Below are 6,694 nucleotides of genomic sequence, written 5' to 3' on the forward strand. Positions count from 1 at the left end.
AATATGAAGTTGTAGTTGTATTTTTTCCTTTTTGAATTCAATGAATGGTGCAAGACCAGCAAATACGTATATAATTTTATTAAATGTTTTCCCTAGTAAATGCCTCATTGAGACCAGTCATAGAGTTACTCAAAAGTTAGTCAGCAGTGACCCTAAAAGGCATGAATGATCAAGTGCTGCTGCAAAGAGATGAGATATGAGCTCTTTGTAGAAGCGCCTGGTTATGAGTAAAATATTCATGTTTCTTTATCCATTTTACAAGATGCCGCTGGGCGAAGAAGAGACATCTTATCCCTTATGGTTTTGTGGTTGCCTTTGAGCTAGTATCATTGCTCACGTCAAGAAGAACTGACATAGCTGATACTTCCCTAAGTTTCACCTTAGATCAGACAGGTAGAATTGACGATATTCACAAAGACACAAGCCAATTGTTTAAAAATGGTGAATTATAGCGAGAGGAGTGTATCAGAATGTACTGAGGTGTGTACGTCAAATATTGCTGAGCTGGAAGAGGGGCTTGTCACAGACACCAAGTCAAAACCCTTGTGTAGATTGTTAACAACAGTATTTCCTAATATTTAAATGTTCAGGAAAACTCCCTGTTGTTTGCACTGCGGGCATCGCTGCAGATTAACAAGATAAGGGAGAGACTCTCTTCCTTTTTGTAAATTGTCCTGTTTTCTTTCTTAACAACAATAATGAAAACAGGGATGCTCATCACAGTGACATTGTGACTTTATACCTACACACACATCTTTTCAGTTTATTTATACCAAACCTTGTGGGTCGAATAAGGCAATCCTAAATCGGCCAGGAGAATATCAGAAGGAGATTGAAGACCTCTGTTAACTGTTCACAGAGAAAAGTTATGTGGGCATATAAATTGGTTACAAGGAGATTTGAGTCCTATTGCTAACGTCATTTCATAATGACCTTGGTAAGGTCATACAGTTGTGTTCGTGTCTTTGTTTCCTTATGCATAGAAATTGAATCATAAATCATTATTGGTCTTGTGTGACACTATTTAACAAAGGACTGGCACACAGATAAACATAACACCACTTACACATTTAAAAACGCAAGTGTAATTATAAAATAATTTGAACAAATAGCTGTGACATACAACTGGCTTAACAGTGTATTTTCTTAAATCGGTAGATTTTTTTGCTGATATATAGAGGGGATGAACAGTATAAAGGTTAGAGACCCAGATTCTGGACCCGCACTTACTGGATTCATAACCCAGCTCAGCTGTGAATCTCTACAAAAGTTGCTACATTTTTGGACCTTATTTCTCTTCTCTGTAAAATGGGATAATAAAGGTACATAAGTGAAAGCATGAGGATGATATAAATTGATATAAGCAAAGGAATTAGAAGAGGGCTAACACGTGGTGATCACCATAGAAGAGTTACTTATTAAACTCTGGCACGTATTTTAGTAGCAATTGACCTGTCTTGAATTATCATGAATAATTTATTCACTTATGCCAAACACTGAGCCTTCATTTTACTTAGCCTTTTCACACTTTTCTTTCACATAATAAATTTACTTGAGTTATATTTATACTTCTAGTCATTTCTTTGGGCAATTCTGAGAGTACTATGGTTTGTTAGCAGTAATGAGGTGTCAATCTTCCTGGGATATACTAATATTTTCATTTGTAATTCTGATGATGTATATGAAAGCATTATTATTCTGATTTGTGGGATTTTAGTTTTGTGCCGTATCATTTGATAGGTGAACCTCTCTTATATTATCTTAAAACATTTTTAAGATAACATAGATGCGAATGAATGATGAGATGAGAATTCCCAGATGAGAATGAATGCCTGGATGTCTGAGAAAGTACCTGGCTTGCAGCAAGCTCAAAATGCTTTACCTTAAAACCTAATTCATTGATTAGTCAACTCCTTAGTATTTGTTTGATACTTTCTGAGTGCTAGAAAATGTGTGCAAATTTTGCATTCTATTCCACAATAACTTTGTATTAATATAAATAGTGCATTCATTTATATAACATGGAATGATACAGCAGCATATATCCAAGATGATAGGAAGCCCAGTTTGAGAAGCATACACAAATATATTCTGATGTTCCTAATATCTTAAACATTAATTAGAATGTGTATGTGTGTGTGTGTGTTTACTGTGTCTATGTCTCTATCTGTGTGTATATTAGACTGAAAACAAATTGATTATAGATTTTGGTGGCCATACATAGAACCAAACATTTTAACAGATTCTTTTCTTTTGTTTAATTTTCCTTTATTTAATTTTTTTAAAAAAGGAAATTTTACTGGGTTTATATTCTGTAATATCTTTTTTATTTTAATAAAAGTATAAAGACCCTATGTTGGAACCAAGTCAATCGTAGCCATATGGTCCGTGAAGTTTTTTCTGAGTTCATTATTTGCTAACACAGCTTGCCGAACTTAAATGGAACGAAGTAGAGGGGTTTGGATAAAGGCCAAATAGGGATAAATCTGTCATATTCTCGTTGACTCGCCTGGTTTAGGGATTTCAAAACATTGCGAAAGTTGCCGAGGAAATAGGATTTGTTCCAAATATTGGACCAATGATAGAAAGTAAATAAGAGTTAAATCATTTGAAACTAATACAGAAAAATAAGAAAAGTTGAAACCGTACATATACTGTAGACCAGTTTCAGTAACTTAAAGAGTCTATCACAAGCTGCCGCGCGGGGAGGCCGCAGCTTGAGGGAGGCCCCGGCCCCTCTGCGCCTGCGTCTGGCAGAGCCGGTGTGAGACCAAGAGACAATCCCTCCAAGCCGCCGGGATAATCAAGAGTTTTGCCCGGAACTTTGAACACACACCGAGATAATGAGGGGCCAGACGAAAAGCACAGACGATGGCGCTGAAACGGATGAATAAGGAGCTTAGCGGTTTGGCCCGTGACCCTCCAGCACAATGTTCTGCAGGTCCACTTGGGGGTGATATGTTTCATTGGCAAGCCAGAATTATGGGACCTAACGACAGCCCATGTCAAGGCGGTGTATTCTTTTTGACAATTCATTTTCCTGCAGACTACCCCTTCAAACCACCTAAGGCTGCATTTACAACAAGAATTTATCATCCAAATATTAACAGTAATGGCAGCATTTGTCTCGATATTCTAAGATCACAGTGGTCTCCTGCTTTAACTATTTATAAAGTTCTTTAATCCATTTGTTCACTGCTATGTGATCCAAACCCAGATGACCCCCTAGAGCCAGCGATTGCACGGATCTATAAAACAAACAGAGATAAGTACAACAGAATATCTCGGGCACGGACTCAGAAGTAGGCCATGTGATGCTACCTTAAAGTCAGAATAACCTGCATTATAGCTGGAATAAACTTTAAATTACTGTTCCTTTTTTGATTTTCTTATCCGGCTGCTCCCCTATCAGACCTCATCTTTTTTAACTTTATTTTTTGTTTACCTCCCTCCATTCGTTCACATGCTCATCTGAGAAGACAAGTCCAGCTTTGGACAATAACTGCTTTTAGAAACTGTAAAGTAGTTACAAGAGGACAGTTGCCCAGGATTCAGAATTTTTAAAAAATGGAGCATGTGTATTATGTGGCCGATGTCTTCACTCTAACTTGGTTATGAGACCAAAACCATTCCTCACTGCTCTAACATGCTGAAGAATCAGCAGAGGGGGAGGAAGGTGGAAGCTGAGTTGTCACATCAAAGAAAGCAGCATTATTCTAGCAGCATCCATTTCTTGTTTAAGTCTTCCACTGTTAGAGATTTGAGGTTACATGATATACTTTATGCTCATAACTGATGTGGCTGGAGAATTGGTATTGAATTGATAGCACCAGCAGAACAGAAAATGTGATGTGTTTTATGCATGTCAATAAAGGAAAGACCTGTTCTTGTTCTACAGAGAATGGAAATTGGAAGTCAAACACCCTTTGTATTCCAAAAGAGGGTCTCAAACATTTTGTAATTTTCATTTAAATTGTTAGGAGGCTTGGAGCTATTAGTTAATCTATCTTCCAACACACTGTTTAATATAGCACTGAATAAATGATGCAAGTTGTCAATGGATGAGTGATCAACTAATAGCTCTGCTAGTAATTGACTTATTTTTCTTCAATAAAGTTGCATAAACCAAAAAAAAAAGAGTCTATCACATTCCAGTAACCATTTGAACTTGTCATATGAGTCCTTGTTGACAGCTTCTGTTTCTGCTCGTGGTTAATGAATAACATGCAATATGGTATGTAATATAATGATTTGCTTAGTCTATTAAATGGAAGAACATTTATTTTTAGATTATTTTCAATTAATTACATAAGAATTTGAAGTTCCACAGCAAAAATGGAGTTTTGAATGTCTCCAAGAAGTAGCTCCGACATTCAAACGATATATCCAGTTTTATATCGACGGTGGTGGCCAGTGATGCTTTTCCATTTCAAGCATATGCTTTCAATTGTTTTATGAGAATTACTACTTAGAGCAACGGTATGAGACCATTGATCCATAATCTACTATCGTATTTTCATCCCCTGAAAACTTTTCAATTGATGACACTATATGTATGTTCCTCAAATTATTCTACGAGCAGGCATTGTACAATTCTGGCTGTTTCATGATCTTCACTCACTATTACAATATCTATACTATTATAGTTTGTTCTCTCTAGGGACACATAACAAAAGAGGAATCTTATGGTGAAAACTATCCAATGTAATGAAATGGATAATGTAGTTGGCACTTTTTCCAGCATAGTGATTCTACAATATTTAACAAAGGTGTATTTTACGTTGACTTTCTTATTATACGACTTCTCTTTTAACTTTTTCCAAAAGTTCCTTATATGTTTTAAATACTTAAAAATGATTTTAATTCCAAAAACAGAGATTTTAAGATATTTGAATCATGTTAGGAGAGGACCTTTTTAAGAATATTTTTGGTTTATGATTAAAAAACTCAAGAAGCTAATTGAGGGACTTCCCTGGTGGTGCAGTGATTAAGAATCCACCTGCCAATGCAGGGGACACGGGTTCGAGCCCTGGTCTGGGAAGACCCCACATGCCACGGAGCAACTAAGCCCGTGCGCCACAGCTACTGAGCCTGTGCTCTAGAGCCTGCGAGCCACAACTACTGAGCCCATGTGCCACAACTACTGAAGCCCACGTGCCACAACTACTGAAGACCGCGTGCCACAACTACTGAAGCCCATGCGCCTAGAGCCCGTGCACCACAACGAAGAGTAGCCCCCGCTCACTGCAACTAGAGAAAGCCCAAGCACAGCAACAAAGACCTAATGCAGCCATAAATAAATAAACAGAAGTCCATAAAAAAAGAGAATCATTCATATATATATATATATATATATATATATATATATATAAAAGAGGCTAATTGATACCTGTGTTCACTTAACATTTATCCAACAAATACTTATTGAGGACTTGCTTCATTTTTGGCTAGGTGCAGGATAAAATTTTGAGCAAAAGAAAGAGACTCTGTTCTTCTGAAGATAATAGTCAATTGGATGACCATGCCCCCTAAAATCTGTTCTTTCATAGAATGAAAGCAAAGAAATCTCTACCTGGTAAACTTATACTTTGTATAACCTAATGGTCCATTTATGACGGTACTGCCAAATATGTTATGTCAAAAAACGTGTCAGTTGATTTACATGTTATTGATTCTCTAGGATCAGAGTCAAAATTACTTACTAAGTCAACAAACACTTACTGAACACCTAGAGTATACCTACATTTAAAAAGTTTTAAATTGTTCAGTACTTAGTGTTGTACAGTCCCTAGCAATGCTCAGTAAATATTTGTGGAATTAATACATGGATAATTAAATGCACATATCATTCTCTTGAGATACAGACTTAATTCCTGTCCTCGGGGTTACATCCTTGTGGAAGAAATAGACAAGCACCTGATTATTGCTCTTTATAATCAAGAGAAGCTCAGAATGTCACGAATGCTTAGAGAGGGAGCATCTCGTATACCCTTGGAGGGTTAGAGAAAGCTTCCTGGAGACTGAGATTGCTTTGAGGTGTTAGCTAATGAGGGGAAAGATTTAGTTTAGTGATCCATGGAGCATACATTGGGTGGATAATTGAAACAGCACCATCTAACAGAAAGTTTTGTGATGATGGAAATGTCTTAAATAAGTGCTGTCTAATGCAGTAGCCACTTGTCACATGTGGTCAGGGCTACCGAGGAGCTGAATTTTAAATTTTATTTAATTAGAACTTAAAGAGCCACACACGACTCATTGTTACTGTATGGGGCAGCGCTGGACTGGAGGCTGGCAGGCCAAGAGGCTGAGAAACTAAGAAGGAAGCTGATGAAGCGAGCCAGCCACAGGTGACGAAGGCGTGGTGTTAGTCAATGGCCATGGGAATCAATATGAGAGGATGATTGAAGAGATTTTTAGGGAGAGGAAGAGATCCAGGTGACCATCACTTTCTGCGTGAACAGCCTGGTACTTTTGGCGTCATTCAGTGACACAGGGAATAAGGAAGACGAGCAGGTGTGGGTCAAAAATGAGTCATTATCTTTTTTTTTCTTTTTTTAAATTTATTTCTTTATTTTTGGCTGCGTTGGGTCTTCGTTGCTGTGCACGGGCTTTCTCTAGTCGCAAGGAGGGGGGACTACTCTTTGTTGAGGTGCACAGGCCTCTTGCTGCGGTGGCCTCTCTTGTTGCAGAG

General features: G+C 37.6%; 1 pseudogene; it reads left to right on the top strand.

The window, feature by feature from the left end:
* Positions 1–2,711: 2,711 nt before the first annotated feature.
* Positions 2,712–3,372, top strand: LOC137203197 (ubiquitin-conjugating enzyme E2 D3 pseudogene; annotated as a pseudogene).
* Positions 3,373–6,694: the final 3,322 nt, after the last annotated feature.

Source organism: Pseudorca crassidens, chromosome 12, assembly GCF_039906515.1.
Source record: "Pseudorca crassidens isolate mPseCra1 chromosome 12, mPseCra1.hap1, whole genome shotgun sequence".
Lineage (NCBI taxonomy): Eukaryota > Metazoa > Chordata > Mammalia > Artiodactyla > Delphinidae > Pseudorca > Pseudorca crassidens.